This window comes from Nicotiana tomentosiformis, chromosome 11, assembly GCF_000390325.3.
Source record: "Nicotiana tomentosiformis chromosome 11, ASM39032v3, whole genome shotgun sequence".
NCBI classification, from domain to species: Eukaryota; Viridiplantae; Streptophyta; class Magnoliopsida; order Solanales; family Solanaceae; genus Nicotiana; species Nicotiana tomentosiformis.
The window spans coordinates 36,494,398-36,522,151 of NC_090822.1; positions in this window are offsets into that span (position 1 = coordinate 36,494,398).

The window sequence follows — 27,754 nt, forward strand, 5'->3', positions numbered from 1 at the left end:
TCCACTCTGAGTCATAGTAAACTACATACTCAACCAGTTAGAAACCTTCCATTTGATCTCATCCAGGAGAAAAGCCATATTCGCAACATGCTCCACACACCGGTAGGAAATATATACCTCGAACCATGGTAGTAACCATTGAAAACGCTTTGAAACCCATTTGCACATAATCAAGCCATCAGAACTAAATCTCTCTATCTCAACCAAGCCGTGCAGGCTGCCAAAACCCAAGAGCATTTCCACGAAGCACCTGTAGAAACCCACCACATCATAAGCACCCAAAGAACCGATTATATCCATTATTGTGCTGATCCAACCTACTATCAAGTTGTCTTAATTCTCCGAGTCCTTCCCGAATTGCCTTTAAAATTGATACTTCTCCTTGCTAGAACACTACGATCCTTAACCAAGCGTGCCCCATGAACTCTAGCATGGAACCACACCGCCCTAAGGCTCATAAGCCGCTGAATTCCCTCTTAAGCACCTCAAAAGTACCACAACTAAGATACCCACTCTGAAGAGACCTTCCGTGAATCTAAAGCCGCTTCTTGCCCCTTTCCTGATACTGAAATATAGAATCCATAAGGATATAGAAATACCGCGAGTCTCGACACCATCCAAAGTAAATCTCGGCTTCTAGCCATATACAAATCCTGAAAAATTCTCAATTGCTACATATATATCTTGAACCCATTAGAACCCTCTCGAGAGCCTTCCACTCCGCTCAAATTTCAATTAAACCGACCAGACGGATCGAACGACCTGTGCCCCATTAGCACACTAACACCCAAGGAAGTAACCCACACTTCTAAGAAACCGAGAAAATTCCTACTCCATGCATACTACACCCTTCAAGAATAACCACTCAATTATTTCATGATTCCCATATACTCATAGAGTGTAATATAACCTGTATCTAAAAATTCCTTTACTCGAGTCATCCTCGATCTCCACCTCTGCAAGTCATAACTGATTCACAAGTATACCTCGAACCGAAACCAATCCAACACATAACCATGCAATCAACTCGTCGATAGCAGACTCCCCCACTTAGCTCAAAGCCATAGATCAAAACACATAATAACTCAAAATACCCATACTTTATTACTGCCACAATACCGTAGTGAAATTCAACTGAATCCTTCATAAGCTCACATGCACAACCCACATAGTACCTCAAATCATCTGCAAATCTCGCATTCACCCTAGTAACAGCCAAGCCAACTCCCATCAGTGATCCAAACTCAAATTGCAACACATATAATTCACTGGCAAAATGGAACTCTCTACAAAACAACATAGGGATCACACAACCTCAGGACACCCTGCAAGAGATAACCCACCTACTTAGTCTCAATCTGACATCTCTTCTTACCCTTTCACAACCACAACTACTACGCAATCGCTTAATCTTCCTGAGTCTGATTTCAATAATAAGGCACAAGAACCTAATTTGTTCCGTTATTAAGCAACAGGAAAGATCCTTTTATACACTCATAACTCGGAACCATACGTTACATCAAGACAGAAACCAAACACCCAATAGTCCTTTCTACATCTCAAGTAAACTCTCCTCGTCACATTCGAACAATCTGAATACATCCCGCAGTCACATAATACTCACCACATAGTCTTCCAATCACAAATCCCATTAATATAAACACCACCGGACATATAAGTCCCAAAATCACGTGCTCACACAATCAAAATCTCCGTGCTCAAGTTACATGTCAAAACCTGGCCTCAAGTCCTCTATACTGGCCCATCATCAGCACGCCAAAATCATATTTTGCATCTCAACCATGAAATCACAAGCCGTTGATGCACAGGTGATACCGAGCGCTCACATGCGCATACGAATGCATGGAAGGAATTTAAAGAGTTACGCTTCAAGCTGAATCAATGTCGCACGATAAGGAAAGAAAGATGGGAAGTATATCCTAAATGTCCTATAGCCTCTCGAAGATAGGTATGGACATCATCATACCGATCCGTAAGACTCTACTAAGCACTTGCTCATGACTTGTAAAACCTATGAACCTAGATCTACGATACCAATCTGTCACGACCCAAAATCCGCTAGTCGTAATGGCAGCTAACTCAACCTGTTAGGTAAGACAACTAATAACTGTCCAATTTCAATAATAGCAATAAGACAATCAAACAGAGAAATTATCTGAATCTTAAACCTTTCCCAAGGACTGGTAGTATAAATCATGAGCTTCTAAGAATAGAATTTACAAAGCTGATATGAAGTAAATACATCTTCTGTTTGAAAATTACATAAACAGAGTTTTTATAAATCTAAGGCTACCGAGGACAAGAGGCAGCTACAACAGGAACGTAGGTACATCTTCAAATCCGGCAACCATCGAGCACAGCAACAACAATAGCCAACATCTGTATGCAATGTGCATAAGTGTAGTATCAGTACAACTGACCCCATGTACTGAGTAAGTAAAAAACCTAACCTTAGGTTGAAAGCAGTGATGAGCTAGAACATAGGTCGGGTCCAACACCAATAACCAATAGCAGTTCATAACAACGTAGAGCATATAAATAAGAAAGAAACTCAGAGATAAAAATGCTCAGCTTTTTCAAAGTTTTTCGAAAATAGTCCCACTTTCTAAGAATATCAGTAAAAACTCAAATCCTTTACTGAAATCGTCGTAAAATATGCGATAGTTTGAAAACTGTAATTTTTTCCAAAAAATCCTTCCCACAATAAATTAGATATTTCGTTTTTCTTTCCAGATAGCAAGTGTGAAATACCTCTCTATGCCCACATATCAATGTGTGTAAAAAAAAGTCATGAATGACGTGATACCGTACAGCATGAGGAAAAATGCATCTCTATGCCTGTATGTCATGTGTGCATGCCAAGTCTATGTATGTTAGAGATGAATCATGTACTCACACTCTCAGATTACTCAATCTCACTGTCTCACACTTTTCACTCATCATGCTCAACCACTCGGTATTGTATATGGCCTATACGGCCCAGGGAAATCCATCCCGGAACATTTATAACACTGACTATAAGTCACCCAGTACCGAGGAAAAAGGGCAATCCAACCCTGTGGAGAAATCCATCTCCAGGTATCAAGTACTTTGGACAAATCTATGTCCAGGGAAATACATCCCTCAATAATATCATCCGCGCTCACTGGGGGTATGTACAGACTCCGGAGGGGCTCCTACAGCCCAAGCGCTATCATAAGCCAGATCGAGGCATAAATCAATATAATATGTTGCGGCGTGCAGCCCGATTCCATAACTGTTACTCATTATCAGGCTCTCAGCCTCACTCAGTCAGCAATCTCTCCAGTCTCACTCACGGGCTCACAATGTTATGAAACTATCCCGACAACAATGATATGATGTATCAATAAACAACAACTGATACTGAGATATGATATGAATGCATGAATATGACTAAGTACGAAATATCAATGAAATCAGTGAGATGACAGTAAGAAATGACCACTATGGGTCCTAAAAATAACAGCATAAAGCCTAAATGAGTTATCTAGCATGATTGACAGCTCAGTTACTTAATCACACGGTGAAAACACAGATATCAACAAAAATAGGGCCATTAAACAGTGCCATTAAAACAACGGAGTCACAATTCACTGGGTGCACGCCCACACGTCCGTCACCTAGCATGTGTCACCTCATCATCAATAATATAGCATGTAATTCGGGGTTTCATACCCTCAGTACTAAGTTTAGAAGAGGTACTTACCTCGAACAAGCCAATTCCAATACCGAGCAAGCCAAGCGATACTCCAAAAATTCCATTCCGCGCGTTCCGAACTCCAAACGGCTCGAAACTAACCAAAAACAACTGAAATACATCAAACAATGCAAAAGGAACCAATCTCAATCGAAAAAGGTCGAATCTTTAATCAAAACTCCAAAATCGGCCAAAAAGCCCAACTCTGGCTCGTGCCTTGGAATCCGACAAAACTCATAAAATCCGACAACTCATTCAATTACAAGTCCAACCATACTAGTTTCACTCAAATCTGACTCCGAATCGATATTCAAAACTCAAAAATTCACTTTATAAAATTTTAGACAAAACCCCCAAATTTCACTTTGAAATCATCAATCAAATGCCAAAAATGAAGATGGATTCATGAAATATAAGCACAATCGAGTATAGAACACTTACTCTAATCCATATGGTGAAAATCGCCTCCAAATATTGTCCAAATCCGAGCTCCCCAACTCAAAATATGACCAAATGAACAAACCTTCGATATTAAGCACTTTTTGCCCAGCTGTTCTGCCTCGTTTTGCATGTCAAACAATCCTAAAACTTGCTTTTGATGCCTCCAATGGATTCTTTGTGAAATGTCAGTCAAGATAGGCTTTTGAATCACTCCATCTGACCTTATAATGAAAGAGATATGTTGGTTTCAATATTTGGATATAGTACATATTTTTAAATACGAAGTCAGTGGCAATTTCGTGATTAATCTGTAAAAGTTAGCGACCCAATTCTTAGTAAAATGACCATAAAATCCTCATACGATGTCCAAATACGACGATGCTTTTTGTTGCGAATCCTTAATTACGATACGGATCTAATGCTTCAACCAAAACAGAAATCGGAGTTTGTTTGTTCAATGTGGTATCATTTATGCTTGAAGAAACGACGTCGAAACATAAGAAAAACGAGTGCAACACAACCCAATTCTAATCCAAAACTCACCCAAGCCCCTCGGGACCCATACGAACATACCAACAAGTCCCATAACATAACACGGACTTACTCGAGGCCTCAAATCACTTATAATATTATCAAAACGATGAAACACACCTCAAATCAAACTTAAGGAACTTTCGACTTCCAAAACTCGCGCCGAAACATATCAAATCAACTCGGAATGAACTCAAATTTTGCACACAAGTCCTAATATATCATACGGAGCTACCCCTCCCCCCAAACTACCAAGAAAAGTACAAATGCTCAAAATGACCGTTCGAGTAGTTACAAGATCCCTAACACTTCAGAGTTCACAAGGGTCTTAGGGACCCCGAGTAGTGCTTGTGTCCGGGAGGGAATCTCAGTCACAAACTAGACCTTACTCCTAAATACCCTTAATCACTTACACATACTCTTCCCTATAGGTTTAAGTGCCAATAAGGCACTCACTGTAATTCCAAAACAGTAATAATAATACAAAGGTATATACAATTCTCACAGAAACTATACAGAGTACTGCTATGAAACAACATATTACATCATTGAGAACACAATCCAAAAATAAGTGTATGGTGTCCTGTTAACACTTTCAGCATGCTCAAAACACTCAGAGAAAACCAACTACAGGTGCAGACAAAGGAAGAGAACATCAGCAGGTTGTTTCAGAAGTCCAAACAGTTAAGTCTTGTAACTTAAGGAGTGGAGAGGATACATGTACAACAACCTTACTGATCCTACTAACAGATTCATACTTGCAGAAGTCCTAGTTGCAGTCATAATACCTTAGCCATGTTCAAACTTAGTAAAAGTCCATACATAGATTAAGCATTCATTTCCTACTAGGTATATGAGCTAACAACTTCATTCAGAAACTCTGAAGAGTATTGAAAAGGAGTATTTATACAAGTAGATGAATTTTAACTTAAACAAGTGATCACTTTCTCCTTAAAGGGTTTCTAATCTAATGTTCAAACTAGGTTCATTAAGAGCTAAAGCACAACATTACACTCAAAACATGAAGTAAACATCATAGGCTTCTCTTAAGTCCACAAATGAGTCACAGTTAACTTATGCAAGCTTAGAAAGGTTCATTTTCCATATATAACCATACAGCATGAGAGCACAAACATAAATATGGAGGACAAGCAAAAATCTGTTTCAAAACAAGAAAAAGTGCAGAACCCTTAGGGGATATACAGACACACACATGAGACATTCCTAATGAGTGCAAGACTACAACATGGTAGAGTATCAAATAGAATCAGACCAACATGCTAATTACAAGGGCTCTAAACAATAGATTGTTTCACATTAAGTATGCACAATTCTAGTAGCAGGATAGTGAGTCCACTTAAATGGGTTCAGTAGATTAGTCCAAACATGATGAAGTTCTAGTTTCAGATGTGTTAGCGGCATGGTATAACTGAGAGAGGATGCACAAATATAGCAGCTATCAAGCTTTTAAGGACAATCAAGGGTACAACTTAGGCCAGGCTAGCAGAACACACATAAGACCAATTGTGGAGATTCATAAGAGCTTAGTTTAGTTATATTCATAGGCATATTTATACAGTGGATCCCACATGTATGATCAAATAGTCATGAAGGTTAACTGAAATTCATTACAATGGTCGTTCAAAAGCTACATAATCACAGAAAATGCATTGGAAGGGAGAAAGCAACCCAAACAACTTAAACTGATATATTTCAACTGAATGATAGCCTTGTAGTTAACCTTAAGTGTTCATATCCTATTTTTGCTTTGGTTTATCAGATAAGCAACCTCAAGTGCATGATGTAGATCAAAACGTAATACCAAGGTAAAAATTAGTAGAGTAAACATGAGAACCATAGCAAAGTCATCAGGGAAGTTTAAGGTCAAAGCAAATGTACATAATCAGTAAGGTTCTTTATTAATCATACATTACATATTCATCAGAGATTACAAAAGTGGTCGATTAGTATTGGTTTAGTTTCAGATCATTAAGGAAACAGTACCAATGCATCGTCGATTATAAACTAATAACAACACATTATGAGTAAAGATAATCAATTATAAACTAATGACAACACATCATAAGCGGAGTTAATTAACAAAAGATAACAGAGTAGGCATAATTTAACTAAATAATTAAATAAGAGAAAGGGTCAAAGCTCACTGACCTTCCTTTGAGCAGCAAACCAACCAAGGATTTTTGTTAGCTGTTTAGGAACCAAATCTCAAACAATTACCAGTGAATTGAACTCATAACCGGAAAGAGAGAAAAATATGATGAACTAGTTAGAACCTAGGTTTTTTTTTATAGATTCTGTAAGATATTGTACTCGTATTAGGTTTGTTCTTGTGTTAGGTCTGTTAGGTGAGGGCAGTGAAATCTCTATTTTATGGTGCATTCAATGAGTTAGGGTTTCATAGATTCAAACTTAGTAGTGGAGAGTGATGATTATCAAGAGATTCAAGCAAAATCGGGTAAAAATTTTGAGAAACGGAAGGGAATCAGTGGTAGTTTTTACCTGAGAGGGGGAAGTTGATCGTTGAAGGTAAGAACCATCGGGTAAGATCCTCAATGTCCAAAGGTCGCTTAGCTTGACCTCTAGACAAAGAATAATCATGAAAGCACTGGGAGACTGCCATGCATACCACAAATTTAACAAAATATAGAAGATTTCTGAAGACTTGGCATTGCATCATTTTGTCTAGGGTTTCGAACTTGGGGATTTTGAATCTCCAAGATGAAACGAGCAAAGGTTCAGTGAGGATCGTGGATAAGGAGGACAAAAGGGATGATTTATGGTCATAATTCATGACCTTACACTAATTTGTGCAAGGTTCTTTAACCGATGAGGTCTGGTGAGTTGAGAGAGTAGAGAGCAAAAGGGGAAAGAGAGCGACTATGCTGGGTGGAAAATGATTTAGGGTTTGGGTGATTGGGGGTTGGTCTCCAGGGTTAAGAGTGAGAGATGGAACAGGAGTCGTTGGATCTTTTGATCAATGGTTACGATTATTTAGGAGATTTGAAATGATTTAAATAGTTTAATGAGGAAAAATAGCGACCGCTGCATCATTGTAATCCAACGGATGAGTCATAAACAAGGCTAAATAATAAATACTCAATCATAAACAAGCATTAGAATTAATAATCCATAATATTTACACACTAGGGTTGGTCACAACCCTAGATGAAATATAGCTACTCATGCTAGAAAGCAAAGAAAACAAAGTAGAAAAAGTAATTAAAGCTATAAACTATAATTAAATGATAAAACTAATGATTCTTCTCCAATATTTGTCATTATTTTCCCAAAAGGGTAAAATATAACCGCTACAGCAACTAACAATACAAAACTTGTCCTAAAAAAGTGTTTCCCGTCTATTTATAGTGCCCAGAAATTCGCTGACAAAAATACCCTTCGGAAGATTCTGCGGCCGCACAATTCCATGTACAGTCCGCACTTTTCTTCTTCTCATGAGTTGGGAGGAATTTTGAAGCCGCACAATTACATCTGCGATTGCACTTCAGTTTCTACGGCCTCACTTTTTGACTCCAGACCACACTTTGACGAGGCTTCACACTTGGTCTTTTTGCACATTCTCTAGACTTTTCAAATCATGTCAGTGCGACCAGCATTTGCGACCGCACAATTTGGTGTGCGGACCGCACTTCTTCAAACTCCTCTGAGGCTTTAGGTCCCTTTTTGCGACCGCATATTGATTTCTTCGGACCGCACAATCTTCTATGGACCACATTTTTCATGCAGTTCTCTTTCTTGTCTTTTTGAGCTGGAATACTCCTTTTTGAGTTAGATTTCTTCGTTAAGATCCAATCCTCCAACTAGCCTAGAATTCACATGATTTCATTAGTTTTGGGAACAAAAATTAATACTTTCATACTAAAACTAAAGCAAGAAGGTACTAATAAGTGGCTAAAATCCACACTTATCAATTTGTCCAGGGAAAATTTGCAATGGATATCGTCAAGTGAAGGATGGACCCTTCTTGGTTTAATTAGTGTAATTGATGTTTGAATTGGTCATGGGACAAATTTGTTTTGGTGAACTAGTTGTAATTTCTGATATTTGGATCTACTTTTATGTAATGAAATTACCTTTTTGTCGATTAATTGTTGTTGCTGTAATTTTTATTTTGATGCACTTTCTTCTTGTATTAATACAATCTATAGGTTGCATAATGTATAATGTGGCTAGTAATAAACCAGCTACTTGGTTGCGTAATAGATACTGGGTCCATTAATAAACTAGATATTTGGTTGCTTAATTGTAATGACCCGATCGGTTGTTTTGAGCTCTAGTATGTCATTTGATGGTTTGAGGATTTGAGCAGCTTTACTTTCTGTATTATGACATGCACGTGTGGTTGGTTTCGGTTTTCGAAGAGTTCAGAGTTGATTTAGAAGAATAACTCTTAATTCGGAAGCTTTAAGTTGGAAAAGTTGACCAAGGTTTGACTTTTAAGTAAATGATCCCGGAATCGGGATTTAAGGTTCTTATAGGTTTGTAAGGTGATTTTGGACCTGGGCGTATGTTCGGGCTGAGTATCGGATGGTCCGAGAACGTTTCGGCGCTTAATATTGGAAGTTTGTATTTTGAAGGTTTTGAAATTTGCTAAGTTTTACTTGGAATAGATTTCGGTGCTATCGGACTCCGAGCGGTATTTCGGGACCTTGGATAGGTTATTTTATTGATTGGAACTTGTGCGTGGAGTTTTGTTGTTATCCGGAATGTCTAAGTGTGATTCAGACGTATTCAGCGAAGTTTGAATGTTTGAAAGTTAAGAGAAGGATTTTTATCGTCGATTCATGATTTTGATATTATTCGTGGCGTTTCTAGCCTTTGGATAAGTTTGAATAATGTATTGGAACTTGTTGGTGTGATTGGACGTGGTCCCAGCGGCCTCGGGTGTGTTTCGGAGGTAGTTTCAGAGCATTTTTCCTTGTTTTGAAACTGCTAGTGCTAGTTGTGGTGTTTTCCTTTGCGAACCCGATGGGGAGCACGTGTTCACGAAGAAGGATTTTGAACTAGAGGAAATTTGTTCTTCGTGTTCGCGATAGGTTAATCGCGTTCGCGAAGGTCTGGCAGTGGTGCTACGCGGTCACCTTGTCATGTTCACGAAATGAGAAGCTGGGCTTAGAGATTTTGGCCTTCACAGTAAAGTCTTGTGGGCTAAGGTAGTAGAAAGGATCTTCGGTCTGGGTTGAAAAAATATGCTCATATGGATTTTAGTGGCATGAGTAGGTGCACGAGATGTTATCTAGTAAGTTTGGCGATTTTAGAACGGTTCTTGGCATGTTCGAGGACAAATGTATGTTTAAGTGGGGGAGAATATAATGATCCGACCGGTCATTTTAAGCTCTAGCATGTCTTTCGGCGGTTTGTGACCTTGAGTAGCTTCACTTCATGTATTATGGCTTGCACGTGTAGTCAGATTTGAATTTCGGGAAGTTCAGAGTTGATTTGGAACGAAAATTCTCAATTCGAAAGCTTTAATTTTGAAGAGTTGATCAAGGTTTGACTATTGAGTAAATGACTTCAGAATCGGGATTTGAAGGTTCCTATAGGTTCGTAAGGTAATTTCAGACTTGGGCTTATGTTCGGGTTGAGTGTCGGATGGTCCGGTAGCGATTCAACACCTATTATCGAAAGTTTGCATTTTGAAGGTTTTAAAATTTGCTAAGTTAAACTTAGAGCGGACTTTGGTGTTATCGAGCTCGGGCGGTGTTTCGGGACCTTGGATAGGTTCATTTTAGGGATTGGAACCTGTGTGTGAAGTTTGGTCGTGATCCGGAATGTCTAAGTGTGATTCGGATGTGTTCGACGAAGTTTGAATGTTTGGAAGTTACGAGGAGGTTTGGATCTTCGATTCATGATTTTGATGTTATTCAAGGCATCTCGAACCTTTAGATAAGTTTTGATAAGGTATTGGGACTTGTTGGTGTGATTGGACGGTGTCCCAGGAGCCTCGGGTGTGTTTCGGGGTAGTTTCGAACCATTTCTCCTTATTTTGCAACCGATGTTGTGCCAGTGTGCTTCGCGATCGCGAAGGTAGTCTCGTGATCACAAAGAAGGTTGTGAGGGGGCTTGAGATTTGCTCTTTGCGAATGCGAGAAGATCCCCTCGAACGCGATGGAGGACCTGGCTCCTCTTCGCGGAGGTGGGGCCAGCTTCGCAAACGCGAAGAAGGATGGGGAGTTGAGGCCTGGCAGATGTAAGCCTTCGGGACGCGGCTTAGGGACCACGAACGTGAAGTGCAGGGATCAAGAGGCATCATGAACGCGACCTTGGGGTCGCGAACACGAAGAAGATTTTTGGGCAGCTGTGATTTTGGCCTTCGCAATCGCGAGGGTACTTACCGCGATCGCGAAGAGGGAAGACCTGGGAAGAACATGAATTTAATACAGGATTTTGCTCATTTCTCTCATTTTTCACTTGGATTGGCCGATTTTGGGTGTTGGTGACAAAGTTTTTAAACGAAAGTTGAAGAAAAATGCTTCAATAAAATCGGGTGTTGGTGACAAAGTGCATCAATAGAAGTTGAAGACAAGTGCTTCAATATAATTGGGTGTTGGTGACACAGTGCATCAACGGTAGTTGAAGACAAGTGCTTCAACTTTTGGGTGTTGGTGACAAAGTGCATCAACAGAAGTTGAAGACGGATTCGACAACAAAATTAGTTGTTGGTGGTAAAGTACATCAATGGGAGTTGCTGACAGTGCTTCAACAAAAGTAGAAGTTGGAGAGAAGTGCTTCAAAAAAAAAAGTTAGTTGCATATAATTTTGAATTACGGGAGAATGTTGAAAAACTAATTTAAAGTTGTAGTAGAAAATCAATTTTTTTTTGGATTTGGTATTTGCAAGTTTATTTAATTCATGTCTAAATAGAATTTGTATTCAGAATTATATAGGAATAAATTTTCATGTTTTTAGTATAAATAGGTTTCATACTATTATAAATAGAGGTGTTCCTAGATTATTTTAATATGTAAAGATTTGTGGAGGAAAAATAAAGAATTGTAGAGTCCATTCGGAAATTTAATAAATTATTTTTCCTTTATATTAGCATCAGAACTTTTACGATCTTGGGAGAGAATCAAATAAAGCTTCTACTGCCGGCAGGCGGTGCTAGCCAATGTATGCCACCCATATGTCCAATGATTATGCTGGTAACGTCGAGCCAATGACGTATGCATAAAAAAATAATTATGTCGAAAGGGATTGAGCAAAAAGACTGCAAGTTTAAATAGGTGCATATAAATATAGCACATGAGGATCAGACTCTTCTCTAAAAGTTGGGAAAAAAAATTTAAAAAAATGGGGGGGGGGGGAGAGTTGGAGACAAGTGCTTCAACAAAATTGAGTGTTGGTGACAAAGTGAATCAACGGTAGTTGAAGACAAGTTCTTCAACAAAATTAGGTGTTGGTAACAAAGTGCATCGATGTGAGTTAAAAACAGACGCTTCAATAAAATTGGTTGTTGGTGGCAAACTACATCAACGGGAGTTGCTGCAAGTGCTTCAACAAAAGTAGAAGCTGGAGAGAAGTGCTTCAAAAAAAGTCAAACATATACAATTTTGAATTACGAGAGAATATTGGAAGACTAATTCAAAGTTGTACTGAAAAACCAAAATTGTTTAAGATTTGTTATTTACAAATTTATTTAATTCATGTCTAAATAGGATTTGTAGTTAGAATTATATAGGAATAAATTTCATGTAGTTAAAATAGGTTTCATATTATTATAAATAGAGGTGTTCCTAGCTTATTTTAATGTGTGGAGATTTGTGGAGGAGAAATAAAGAGTTTTAGAGACCATTCAGAAATTTAATAAACTAGTCTTTACGTTCGTGCGATGCACGAATATTTTGTGTCAAATGTTGCCAAGTATATTCCAAAAGTAATAAACTTTCAATTGCATAAATACGCTAAAGCTAATTGTAACTGAATATATATATAAAGTTCAATAAACAATTCCTTTAAAATATAATAAATAATTCAAACCCACTTATTAATAATGTTTTGACATAATCGAAGGGTAAAATTGAACTAAATATTCTGATATCACACAATAATATAATTAAAGTTGTAATGATTACTTTAATTTAATTAAACCTTAATGATTCAGGTACATGAAAGTTATATTCCTTTAGATTAAGATATATTAATAACGTAGAAAAGGTGTAAATTCATTAGTCATAAATCGAATTTCTAGATTCAACTCCAATTTTAATTAAATCAACTCCAATCATATGTCTCATGCATACGTATACTTGCATGTGCATGAAATAGTACAATGTGTCCAAATATCAATTGTCATAGGTGTACTTATATGTCCATGTCCTTATTTTCTTATTAAAACAATTGACGTGGTTGTTTATTATTTGAATCACATTTTAGCAATTTGTTTCCTTGTAAACTATATTATTATATGATTTGTGGTTTTGTTTTGTTTAAACTCGTAGGGATTAAAGTTTTAAATATAACCATTCATCCAACAACAAATTATCTTGGTGAAGAAATATATAATTTATTTTTTGAAGGGCAATAAATCAGTACATAATATATAATTATCTTGATATTGAGTGTTATTTTTTTTAATTTCTCACTCGACGTTTCGTATCCAATTTTGGGCACGAGTAATCTGGATTTATTCCAGAAAATCCCATTTTAAGGGATAAAACTCTTTCAATCAAAGACAACTTTATTCGTAAAGCTCGAACCTAAGATTTTTGAATAAGAATAAAGGAATATTTACAATTCCATGTAACTCAGGAGATTATAAATGAATCAATCAGACTTGAGTGGAGGGACTTGTCTTTTAGAGTTCAGGTGGCGTTCTAGGGTAGAAAAAGCTTTTGAAAAGTTTCATAGCTAGGTAACTTTATTAAATCAATAGATCACCATTATTTAAGTAATTTGCACACCTATTCTTGGTCTACCTTGTCTCTTTTCATCTTCAATAATTTTGAATTAAAATTGAGCATTTATTTGTGTCATGTAGATTAAGAGCAGAAAATAATATCAATCCAAAATTGCAAGAAAACTAAAAGGAAGAGTGATTAAGCAGAAGTATTAACTGATGGAGTTCCTTAATTTTAAGGAAGTTGAAAAGATCATAAAGTTAGTTAGTTGCGTATTTTAGCAGGTTCCATGAACAAAAGTTTTCCTCAAGTTTTTTTGTGCAAATCTGTTTTACGATCACCCATTACTTATTTAAGAGTAATGCAGTTTCAAACGGTATAAAATAAGAGTAGGACAGGGGAGAGAAATTAGCAGAGAAGAATTTAATCAAAATAATAATTAATGCCTGATAATAATTGCAATGAAGATAAAATAGCCCGTGCAGTTTATCTTTCAAGGGAGAGAATGCTATGAATTGTCAATTCAATTAGAGGGGTGAAATTCAAAAATAGCCAGATTTAAAGTGGTCATTCAAAAATAGTCACAGTTTCAAAAGTTATTGAAATTTAGCCATTTTTCATGAAAAGATAAATTTGAACGAAAACACTGTTCAAAATCCGGAAAATACACAGCATAATATACTCTGTTGCAGCAAAATAGTGGCTATTTTCAATGACTTGGCAAACGCTGACTATTTTTGAATGACTAGTCCGAAAACTTGCTAGCCCGTGCTATTTTGACCAATTAGAGCTGTAGTTAATGACTGGTTGTAATTTTCAAGAAAGAGAAAATAGGAGTAGATAATTTAATTTAAATTATAATTAATGTCTTCTAGTATTTACTTTAATTTAAAAGTACTTTTACAAGTCCATTATAAAATTTATAGGATAATTGTGTTTTTAAGTAAATAAAAGTCTATCAACTTTTTGAGAATATTTTCATGATCAAAATTTAGCCTTTGACAAAAAAATATTAAGCACATACATAATTGGCAAAAGTAAAATTGAAAATAATCATATTCATGATTGGAAAATGTTAAAATTAAATGTTTTCAACATTTATAGTAATCATATAAAAAATATACATATAATTAAATAGTAATACATTAACATTCAAAAGACTACATACTATCCAAATAGAGCTAACCATTGAAAATATTGTAATATTTTCGGAATAAAGTTACTCAATAAAAGCAAAAAAGAAAAGAAGTTTAAAAACTATTATACCAATTTTTTGGAATACCAGAAATAACGACAAATCTTATATTGTAGTCCTACTTGAAAAGTAAACCAAAACTTATCCGTTTTCCCTTACATAATAACCCCTTTTTCTGCTGTTGCAATTAATTAATAAGAAAAAAATATGAGTCCAATTCGACTTGGACTCTACAATTAAATGAAACACTTTTACGTTTTTGTACGCTAATACTACAATAAATTATTTTTCCTTCAGCATTGATTGCATAGCAATCCAATCTGTATTACTCCCTCGTCCCAAATTAATAGTAACTTTATCTCATAAAATTATCTCAAATAATCATCATGGTAAGAATTAAAAGTTAAATTTGTTAATTGTTTTCAACTAATCTTTAATATTAAAGAAGTACTAGACATTTTTTTTCATAAAGTTCAATTCTCGAACATGATTTAACAAAGGTAACTTAATAAACTATACCTTGTATTTATTATTTTCTTAATAAACATGAAAAGAGGCTACAACTGAAATGGGATAAGAAATCCGTAAACTTAATGCCTCAATACCCACAACGAAAAAAAATAAGACATTATTAATATTTATTGCTAGTATGCTACTGCATATAGATATAGGCCATTACAAATTCAAAAATTGTTAATAGGATAGTGTAAACTTAATGCTTCAATACCTACAATGAAGAAAATAAGAAACTCAATTGCAAATAAAGCGAGAAATTATATATACTTGGGATAGTGTTGGAATGATATGCCTTTTCAAATGGTCGTGATATACCATCTTGGCTTATCATTTGGAACACTATTAAATACGATATTGTAGGTAGGTACATAGGTTCGACATACTAAATAAAGCCTCTTGTTTACCCTAAAAATTGAGTAATAATTAAACTTATATTGTGGTTTTAAGGATATGTGATTTAAACCAGCACCAATTGATAAACAACGAATTAAATAAATAAATTGAACAGTAAAATAGATCAAACCGGTCTGCAAACAATTCCTCAATGTGAGCACCTAATTTTTTACTATATTTGAACTTTTATCACCATCTACTATGTAAATATTTTTAAAATTTTAATATATATATATTTTAGATTTGCTATATTTTTTTTTATATAGGGTAAAAATTAAAAAAGTAATTTAAAAGGTCAATTATTACTATTAGTATTATTTTTATTTTTTATCTTTATTATAAAATAAAATAAATTAAAAAAACCAAAAAAAATAATATAATTTTTTAAAGTTTTCGGATGGGAATAAAATAATAAAAAAAATTAAAAGTATGGAATAAAAAAGGAAAAGTAAAAGTAGGTGAAAATTATTTTAAAAAACAAAAGTAAAAGAAAGTGGAAAATTAAAAACATAAAAGCAAAAGAATGTGTAAATTTAAAATATAAAAAGTAAAAGAAAGTTGGAATTAAAAAATAAAAGTAAGGGTATCTGAAAAAAATTTAAAAAAGTAAAAGTAAGTGGAAATTAAAAAAAGAAAAGTAAAATAAGCGGAAAATAAAATACTAAAAGTAAAAAAAAATGGGATTTTAAATATAATAAAACTAAAAAAAGTGAGAAAACAAAATATAAAGGAAAGTGGGGAATTATTTTTAAAAAAATAAGAAAAATGGGAAGTGAGAATTCTTTTTAATTAAAAACTAAAAAAAAAATGGAAATTCCGAATTTTTTTCTATAAATAGAAGAGAAATGTGAGGAGAAAAGAGGGGGCAGAAGGAGAAAAAAAGAAGGGAGGAGGGAATTGAGAGAAATTATTTTTCTTCTTCTACGCTAAGGGATTTTCTACTCGTGTCATTCTTTCTTCGTCTTTCTTTCGAAAAATCTAGCAAGTCATCACCCTAAACCCAAAAAACATACTTCATAACATCCCTTTTTACACGCCAAAAAGTGAAGTCAATAGTCGAGGTCGAGGATTCCGTTGGAGCTTCGTTCACTGGGTTTGATGTTATTCGTCGCTTATGCTTGGTCGACGTTCGTCTGAGTTATTGTACCTTTTCTTGGAGACTCATTTAATTGGAAATTTTGCATTAAAAGTTTATTCTTCCCTCTGTTCTTTTTATCTTATTTCATGTGATTTTATTTATTTGCCTTTAAACTTTATAAATAATAATGTAAGTTAGTCCTTAAATGCTATATGCTTAATCATATTTTTGAAAATATGGTATTCAAACTTCTTTAAAGTTAGGAAGATTTGGACCCTACTGAGTTTGGGCTTCAATTGTTGGGTTGTAGGGTATTGGTATATGATGGCTTATTTATTCAAATATCTAAAATCATACAATTCTTTAACAAGTAATTCCATAATTCATGGCCTTCACAATAATCTCAAACTTAGGAAAGAATCAAATCATGAATGTGCTAGAATGCTTTACGCGTACTCTTAATTAATTGAACCATCGTGATTATGTATACGTTCGTGTGACATAATTACGATTCCCAAAACTAAAATCAAGGTATGCGTTCGCACAACTTTCGAAACAACCTTAAATATAATAAAAATGCTATTAATTGCGTGCACGTACACGTGACATAATTTCGGCACAATAAACAAAACGGATTCACACACATGATTCATTTCAGAGATAATTTTATATTTTAATATAAAAGCGGATAGATAAAATATAGAAACCAATACATCACAATTTATCTAAAATTAATTCAAGCCAAGTTGTAGTCAATAAAGCGACTGTGCTAGAACCACGGGACCCGGAGAATGCCTTACACCTCTCCCCGGACAACAGAATTTCTTACCCGGACTTTGTTTTCGCAGATCAATAATAATAGAGTCAAACCTTCATTTGACTAAGGATTCAAATAAAAGGTGACTTGGAACACCCAAAAAATCAATTCCAAGTGACGACTCTGTGAATAAAATAATCCTTATTCAAATTTGTCACTTTAATTGAAAAAAAATTTAATCCACAATAATCCATAATACATATATCTTTTGGGGCAAAAAGAGGTGTGACAGCTCTGGCGACTCTGCTGGGGAAAAAAATCCAAAATCTCTGGTTTAAGGTTCAGAATTCGAGCTTGTAATGTGATATACTAGGCTTTCTTGATTGATGATACTACTGTGTTTGTGGGCCTAATGTGCTAATTGCTACTCATTTACCACTTTGATAATATTTGAATTGTATAAACTGCCTTCTTACGCCTCCCTTCTAAGTCTTCTGAATTTATGGTGCACACGTGCGCGTGACACACTTTTCTGTTACAGGCCATACCAAATAGAACGAGGTTGGATCAGTAACTAGGCCGGGTAGACTTTCGTGCTCCCGGTACATTGCCCCTACCTCGGCTCGAGCTGTCCGCTTGGGTAAGCCAAGTCTAAAACACACCCCCAGGATTTAAACCTAGAATAACATAGCCTCATACCGGATCCCTAGTATAAATATTTGTTTGCATCACGTGTATTTGACTTTGGGGACTCAACACAGAGGTTGGGTCCTTCTAGGGTAGGTGTACCCAAAATAAAAGACCATCCTAATGCATCCTACATGCTACTTGTCCAATTTGTTTGATCCGGTTTACATGTTGACCGACTTCTAGAATAAAAACAGAAAATTGAGAAAAGTGGGAGTAAGAGGTAGGAGAGAGAAAATTTATCCGATTTCTAAAATTACGGTATTTGAAAAATCCCGAAACTCTACCCAAATTTTGAAAAAAAAAAAAGAAGGCATTTCAAATTGAGCCAAAATTTTCAAGTGTTATATTTCCCCTATTCTGTCAAAATGGATCGAATTACGCGGGTCTGATTCTCACCAGATGTAAGATACATAGGAAAACCTCATCGGTTCCGGCCCCAATTTCAAAAACTCCAAAAATATTTTTGTTTAATTCCTTCTTTAGAAGTCTTTCCTTAGAAAAACTCAAAAAAAAAAAATTAAAACCATAAATATTTTCTTTCTTTTTAGAAGTCTTTCATTCGAAAAAGAAAATCAAATCAAAATCCCAAAAATATGTTTTTCTCCCTTATTTAGAAGTCTTTCTTTGAAAAAAATAAAATCAAAATCAAAATTCAAAAAAACAAATTCTTTCTTTACTCTTAAAGAAGTTTTCTTTTCAAAAATTCCCCGTCAAAAAAAAAATAAAAAAATTAAAACTCAAAAATATGTTCCTTGTTAGAAGTTTTCGTGGTCTGTTTTGTGTATGAGTAAAAAAAATAAAGGAAGGGTCAGTTTGTTGACTTTATTCCCGATCTTTCCCGAACTACGCAAGATCTGATTCATGCGGCGTCATGATACGTAGGCAATCCCTATTGGATTCGATTATTGACATCAAATAAACTGAGTGGAAAAACAAAAGTGAAAAAATGAGAAAAAAGAAAAGAAAAGAGTGACACAAATAATAAAGAAAAACAAAGAGCGAAAAAAAAAAACAAGAGTGAAAAATCCAAAAAGAGAACTCTGTGTCCAATTTGACAAAGAAAATCACAGAATATTTTTGTGAATATGCTGTCAAATGGCGCGAGCAAGCCGCCAGGGTAAAGCCTCAAATGGACGAAGCATAAATGGCTACAGTTTTCCTAAAGGCCCAAGAGGCTGACTACTTCCAGAACATGATGTTTACTATGGGTAGACCGTTCGCCGAGGCTATCAAAATTGGGGAGATGGTCGAAAATGGTTTAAAAATGGGCCGAATCTTGAGTCATGCTACCTTTAAGGCCACATCACACGCCATTCAGAGTGGTTCAGAGGGTTTGATGAACAGAAATTGGAGAGATAAGGAATTTGATCCGGCACTAATAGCCACAGTAGCCATTGCCGAGACAGAAGAAAAGTCAAAAAACGGTCGCCAAGCCTGAAAGTTCCCCATCAGATGGGAGTCTCGGTAGCTAGTCTTGCTATCCTTTCTGCGTCTGTATTATCTCAGGGTGTGATCCAGATATTTTGCTTTATTGTCTTACTTTTCGATGTAAACCCTACTATCTTCAAAATTCAAAAAAAAAAATCAAATTAAATTAATATTTTATTGTCTTTTTTTTTTTAATCTTGTCACTTTTCTTATTATCTTTTCAGTTCTGTTCATGCAGATTTTAATAACATGACATGCTTGCGGATTTCATGACTAGATCCTAAAACTCTGTCAGACTTCGAAATAATGAATCAAGAAGCAGAATTCAATGAAGATGAGGTTAAGAAAATAAAACAAAAAATCGGAACAGTATGAGAATAAGCCGATGCCAAGCCCGATTGAAACTTGCAGAAGTTGAAATTCCCTCTCTCCGGGTCATTGTCGAAGCCAATATTGAGGATAGGTCACGAACCAATTGGAACAATTGACACTGATTGATAAAAAATGATTGGCCGCAATTTGCCACAGGCAGTTGTACCAACAAAGAATAGCCCGTGTCTACAATAAGAAAGTGTGGCCCAGGAAATTTGAAATAGAACAACTCATTGTGAGACGTATCCTCCCACCTCATGAAAAAGCTAAAGGAAAATTGGCTCAAAATTGGAAAGGTCCATACATTGTAACGATAGTACTGCAAAAGAGAGCGTTGTACCTGGGAAGCATCAAAGGAAATGTCTCTGAAACAACTGTCAATGCGGATGTAGTCAAAAGGTACTATGTTTGACCCTCTATATGGCATTAATGTTCTCTGATTGGGATGACGAAGGCTTTCATTCTCGCTATCCAAACATCATTAACCCTTTTGCCAACCATTTTGAGTTGGTTACCTTTCTTTGATTACCTTCTTTGGAACCTGAAGATGTTATTAAAAAAAATAAACAAGAAAGAAAATAGAGAAGAAAAACAAAACAAAGAAGAAAAAAAAGAGAAAGAAGAAGAAAAAGAAAATAAAACAAAAATCCAAACAAGTTCATGTTGCTTGAACTACGTTCGACTTGATTCCGAAAGGATACGTAGGCAGCCTCTCTCCGGGGTTCAGTCACACCAAAATAAAAATTCAAATTCCCCCAAAAGTGAAACTAGGGTAGATGATATAATGGTTTGGCGATATTTTCGCCTGAAAGGTTCCAAAGTTGTAATTCAGTCCAAATTCTTTTCAAGTCCTTCCGATCAATCAACGAGAATGTTCACAATTGGAGGATACAGTCACTAGGTTTTGATGTAACCAAAATGAAAGAGTCTTGTTGGTGAAAACCCTCACAGGCACCATAAGGAGATGGGAAGTAAAGAAATTAGAATGGGAGTCTTATTAGTGAAAACTCACAAAGAGCACTATAAGGCGATGGTGAGAAGAGAAATAAGATAGGTCAGTTGGTGAAAACCCGCAAAGGGCGCCACTGATCGAAAAGAGAATCTTTACAGCCATTGGCATTGACACGGTCCTAGGCAAGGTTTCCCGGTTTCAAGGCAAAAGTTGTGATGAATTAATGAGAGTCAGACAGTTTACACAAATCAGGCATCCAGTCCAAAAGACATGTTATGTTCATTGAAGTCCGCAGGTACTCCAGATAAGTCCTTCTTTTCTTTCCCCGAAAGGGACACTTGTCTAAATTCATTCTCTATTTTACTGTTTGTTTTACTTTGAATCACTTTCGGTCTAACTCTGTTCCGAAATAAAGACAAAGAAAGGATGGTAAGACTGATTTATAGGGCTCTCGTTTGATACAAGATAATATGCAAAAAGGTCACCCACAGCCTCGGCAGGGGCATCAAGTCAACCTTGATTGGGCATAGCGACCGATGCTCCAAAATCAAAAGCTCTTAGAAGGAGAAAATAAAATTAAAGTGCTTACAAAGGCAAAATGAAGTTGAAAAGGTTAAGTCCTACGTGGCTAACCGTCTTGGCAAAGTTTGAAAAGCCAAAGGTTCCACAATGCTCTGAACTTAAATTTAGAAGAAAGAAGTGAAAACCCTACAAAGGCAAAATGAAGTTGAAAAAGGTTAAGCCCCACGCGACCAACCGTCATGGTAAAGTTTTGGAAAAGCCAAGGGTTCTCCGGGGCCAGAAATGAAATAGGTGTTCAGGGAACAACCAGTTGCAGCTGAAAGTACCATCAAAGAAGACGGGCCAAGATCAAGTGACTGAAACACTTAAGGCCGCAAAACCAACCACTATTTCAAACTAACAAATTATTTTTTTGTTTGAACCACAGGAAATAGGTGCAATCCAAAAGCAGCCTTGCAAGAAGAAGGTGCAACTAGAAAAGAAAACAAAAAAACAAAAAAAGAAAGAAGAAAGCACGCGGAGAATGAAATAGCTCTACATCAACAACCACTCAAAAAAAAGGGGAAGTCTTCTCCAAATTCTTTCCCGCATTTTACTCATTCTCTAAAAAAGAAAAAAAGAAAGTTCCAAATCATGGTAGTTTAGGGTCTCCAATCCCTAGTTGCATTTTCCAACATAGAGTATCCACTCCCTATTTGATGGTTTTCAGACATAATGTCTCCACTCCCTAGTCACTTTTCCAACATAGGGTACCCACTCCCTAGTTGATGATTTTTAGACATAGGGTCTCCACTCCCTAGTTGATGTTTTTAGACATAGGGTCTCCACTGCCTAGTCAATTTTTCTAACATAGGGTCTCCACTCCTTAGTTGACGTTTTTAGACATAGGGTCTCCACTCCCTAGTCTGCTTTTCAAACATAGGGTCTCCACTCCCTAGTTAATAATATTTTAGATATAGGGTCTCCACTCCCTAGTCTGTTTTTCCATCATAGGGTCTCCACTCCCTAGTTGATGATTATTTTAGACATAGGGTCTCTACTCCCTAGTCTCTTTTCCAACATAGGGTCTCTACTCCCTAGTTGATGATTTTACAACATAGGGTCTTCACTCCCTAGTTGATGATATTTTAGACACAGGGTCTCCACTCCCTAGTCTCTTTTCCAACATAGGGTCTCCACTCCCTAGTTGATGATTTTTCCAACTAGGGTCTCCACTCCCTAGTTGATGATTTTTCCAACATAGGGTCTCCACTCCCTAGTTGATGATATTTTAGACATAGGGTCTCCACTCCCTAGTTTATGATTTTTAGACATAGGGTCTCCACTCCCTAGTCTCTTTTCCAACATAGGGTCTCCACTCCCTAGTTGATGATTTTTAGATATAGGGTCTTCACTCCCTAGTCGCTTTTCCAACATAGGGTTTTCACTCCCTAGTTGATGTTTTTAAACATAAGGTCTCCACTCCCTAGTTGCTTTTCCAACATTAGATCTCCACTCCCTTGTTGATAATTTTTAGACATAGGGTCTCCACTCTCTACTCTCTTTTCCAACATAGGGTCTCCACTCCCTAGTTGATGTTTGTAGACATAGGGTCTCCACTCCCTAGTCATTTTTCCAACATAGGGTCTCCACTCCCTAGTTGATGTTTTTGGACATAGGGTCTCTACTCCCTAGTCACTTTTCCAACATAGGGTTTCTACTCCCTAGTTGATATTATTTTAGACATAGGGGCTCCACTCCCTAGTCTCTTTTTCAACATAGGGTCTCCACTCCCTAGTTGATATTATTTTAGACATAGGGTCTCCACTCCCTAGTCTGTTTTGCAACATAGGGTCTCCACTCCCTAGTCTGCTTTTCCAATATAGGGTCTCCACTCCTTAGTTGATATTTATTTTTGACATACAGTCTCCACTCCCTAGTCATTTTTCCAACATAGGGTCTCCACTCCCTAGTTGATATTTATTTTATACATAGGGTTTCCACTCCCTAGTCACTTTTCCAATATAGGGTCTCCACTCCCTAGTTGATTTTATTTTAGACATAGGGTCTCCACTCTCTAGTCTGGTTTTCCAACATAGGGTCTCCACTCTCTAGTTGATGTTTTTATACATAGGGTCTCCACTCCCTAGTCTGCTTTTCCAACATAGGGTCTCTACTCCCTAGTTGATGATTATTTTAGACATAGGGTCTCCACTCCCTAGTCGTTTTTCCAACATAGGGTCTCTACTCCCTAGTTGATTTTTTTAGACATAGGGTCTCCACTCCCTAGTATGCTTTTCCAACATAGGGTCTCCACTCCCTAGTTGATTTTATTTTTAGACATAGGGTCTCCACTACCTAGTCACCATTTCCAATATAAGGTCTCTACTCCCTAGTTTCTTTCATTTTATACACAAGGTCTCCATTCCCTAGTCTTTGGTTTTTTGGGGGGTATACTATTCTCGACCTTTTATTGCTTACAATAAAGAACTAGTTTAGAATTTTATTACAATAACTCACGAAATTTTCCTAGTGCAAACTGGGGCAGAAAAAATTCGCTCGTTTGTTTGTTTTGGTGTCTGAGTAGGTTTTACCTCGAGGCACAGGGTTTGAGATGGCCAAAAGAAGAAGTCTTAATTCAGAATAAAAGAAAAGAAAAAATAGGTGAATCCAAAATGCAAAAGTAGTTGAAAAGATTTGGAATGCTCAAGACATGACTGAAGCCACGAGCATTGGAGTCCCATTTTGATTAGAAGAAGCTATAGAACAATGAACTAGCACCTACAACTAGCGAACATCAAGGTTTAAATCAGAGTCTGCATGAAGAACCAGTCAAGACTCAAGATCAAGTTTCAGAAGACTCATAGATAGGAATCTTATAACTCATAGCTGATAGGCTTGTTTAGTTTCTTTTTTATAATAGCAGGACCGCGGACTGGAGCCTCGATGGAATCTCACTCGACTCCTCAACTCACCATTCCACCATTCTACTTGAACTACACGTGACCTGATTCCCCTATAACCTTGGATATGTAGGTTGTCCAAAACTAGGACTCAGTTGCATCCTATCTTTTATTTCTTTTACTTTTGAATAATGGTTTAGTAAAAAATTAGCCACAAGGCTCACCTAGTCTTTGCCTGAAAACTCTTCATGTTTCCAAGCAAAGAGGGGCAGCTGTGAGCACCTAATTTTTGACTATATTTAAAATTTTATCACCTTCTACTATGTAAATATTTTTAGAAATTTAATATATATATTTTTTAGATTTGCTACATTTTTTTATATAGGGTAAAAATTTAAAAAATAATTTAAAAGGTCAATTATTACTATTAGTATTATTTTTATTTTTTATCTTTATTTTAAAATAAAATAAATTTAAAAATCGAAAAAAATAATATTTTTTTTTAAATTTTCGGATGGGAATAAAATAAAAAAAAATTAAAAGTATGGAATAAAAAAGTAAAAGTAGGTGGAAATTGTTTTAAAAAACAAAAGTAAAAGAAATTGGAAAATTAAAAAAATAAAAGTAAAAGAATGTGTAAATTTAAAAATGAAAAGTAAAAGAAAGTTGTAAGTAAAAAATAAAAGTAAGGGTATCTGAAATTGTTTTTAAAAAGTAAAATAAGTGGAAATTAAAAAAGGAAAAGTATAATAAGTGGGAAATAAAATAATAAAAATAAAAAAAAAGTGGGATTTTAAATATAATAAAAGTAAAAAAAGTGAGAAATTAAAAAATAAAGTAAAGGAAAGTGGGGAATTATTTTGTAAAAAAAAATAAGAAAAATGGAAAGTGGGAATTCTTTTTAATTAAAAACTAAAAAAAAAAAAAAAAAATTGGAAATTCCGAATTTTTTTCTATAAATAGAAGAGAAGTGTGAGGAGAAAAGAGGGGGCAGAAGGAGAAAAAAAGAAGGGAGGAGGGAATTGAGAGAAATTATTTTTCTGATTCTACGCTAAGGGATTTTCTACTCGTGTCATTCTTTCTTCGTCTTTCTTTCGAAAAATCCAACAAGTCATCACCCTAAACCCAAAATACATACTTCATAACATCCTTTTTTACACGCCAAAAAGTGGAGTCAATAGTCGAGGTCGAGTATTCCGTTGGAGCTTCGTTCACTGGGTTTGATGTTATTCGTCGCTTATGCTTGTTCGACGTTCGTCTGAGTTATTGTACCTGTTCTTGGAGACTCATTTAATTGGAAATTTTGCATTAATGGTTTATTCTTTCCTTTGTTATTTTTATCTTATTTTATGTGATTTTATTTATTTGCCTTTAAATTTTATAAATAATAATGTAAGTTAGTCCTTAAATGCAATATGCTTAATCATGTTTTTGGAAATATGGTATTCAAACTTGCTTTAAAGTTGGGAAGATTTGGATTCTAATTCATGGCCTTCACAATAATCTCAAACTGAGGAAAGAAACAAATCATGAATGCGCTAGAATGCTTTAGGCGTACTCTTAATTAATTGAATCATCGTGATTATGTATACGTTCATGTGACATAATTACAATTCCCAAAACTAAAATCAAGGTATGCGTTCGCTCAACTTTGGGCGAAACAACCTTAAATATAATAAAAATGCTATTAATTGCGTGCACGTATACGTGACATGATTTTGGCACAATAAACAAAACGGTTTCACACACATGATTCATTTCAAAGATAATTCTATATTTTAATATAAAAGCGGATAGATAAAACATGGAAACCAATACATTACAGTTTATCTAAAATTAATTCAAGCCAAGTTGTAGTCAATAAAGCAATCGTGCTAGAACCACGGGACTCGGGAAATGCCTTACACCTTCTCCTCGGTCAACAGAATTCCTTACCCGGACTTTATTTTCGCAGACCAATAATAATAGAGTCAAACCTTCCTTTGACTTAGGATTCAAATAAAAGGTGACTTGGAACACCCAAAAAATCAATTTCAAGTGGCGACTCTGTAAATAAAATAATCCCTATTCAAATTTGTCACTTTAATTGGAAAAACTTTCTAACCCACAACAATCCATAACACATATATCTTTTGGGGCAAAAAGAGGTGTGACACTCGACCTTGATTCAAGATAGTCTCGAGATTAGTTAATAAGAACAGCAGAGGATGGAACAAGCAGTGATGAACAATAAGTAAGATAAAGAAAACAGCATATATGTATATTTTTATCAGTGAATCATGTGTGTTTACAAGCGAATGGGATCCCTCTGTATATAATAGAAGAATCCTAGATAAGATACAACTCTAATAACAGAAGTAGATCCAATGATTGGCGTTAATAACCGCTTTGATTTGATTTGTTCCGGGATTTTTTCCCTGACTTTTGACCTGTCACTAATATCTTGCCATTCCGTTATTACGCTTTACTCGAAGTCAATCATGCTTGATCTCGATTACTGCTGGCTTCGATCTCAATGGACACTTCGATCTCCAGGTGTGATGTTCTATCTTCGAGTTCGAGCTCGATCTGTTATAAGGCTACCCTCGAGGTAACTCCCCTACCAACGAAATCGAGTATGCCCGATTTAGACCATATACAGATAGTCCCCTCGTATTTTGGAGTGTAATGAGAAGAAACGAATTTGAGACTTCGATTTAACTTTTCGATCAATTATGACGTCAATATTGTGACATAATCGGCAGAAACGATTGAAGCGTCGCGTCTGCACATTTCCCAAGGTCATTAATTAACGCCAGTTGATAGTCGGCCACTAGTGCTTTCAAACCGTCAAAGTGGCTATTATAAATAGACCACCTTTATAATTTTTTCAAACTTTACTTGCAAACTTCTTCTAATCTTCAAAAGCTCTTCTATTCTCTTCAAGTTCATCAACTTTGTCGGTTTCCGTTTGCCAATCTCTTATTAAAACACAAATTTTGCCTTTTCATTCCTTAAACCTCGTATAACAATGGCAAAAACATCAAAGACCGTTCCTCAAGAAGAAAAGATCTCCTCGTCGCGGCCGGCCGGTGGCAAAACACCGATGGAGCCACGTATTGAAGAGTGCATCCCCGGGCCATGTGAACTTACTTCTGACTTTAAAGTCGAAAAACCCTCTTTGGTTCCTGGTCGATGCGAGCCCATGTCTAGATACAACTGTTCGATATCCGAAGGCGATCTCGAGTAGGTGAAAAAGGACTGCCGCTGGGAGAATAAAGAGGTGGTTATTCCTACCCCCGAAGAGGGCATCACCACTCATGTGAAAGGGTTTTTAAGTGTGTATACTTACCCTTTCACACCGGGTTCTGTCGATCCCGTCATAATCGACTTCTGCCGC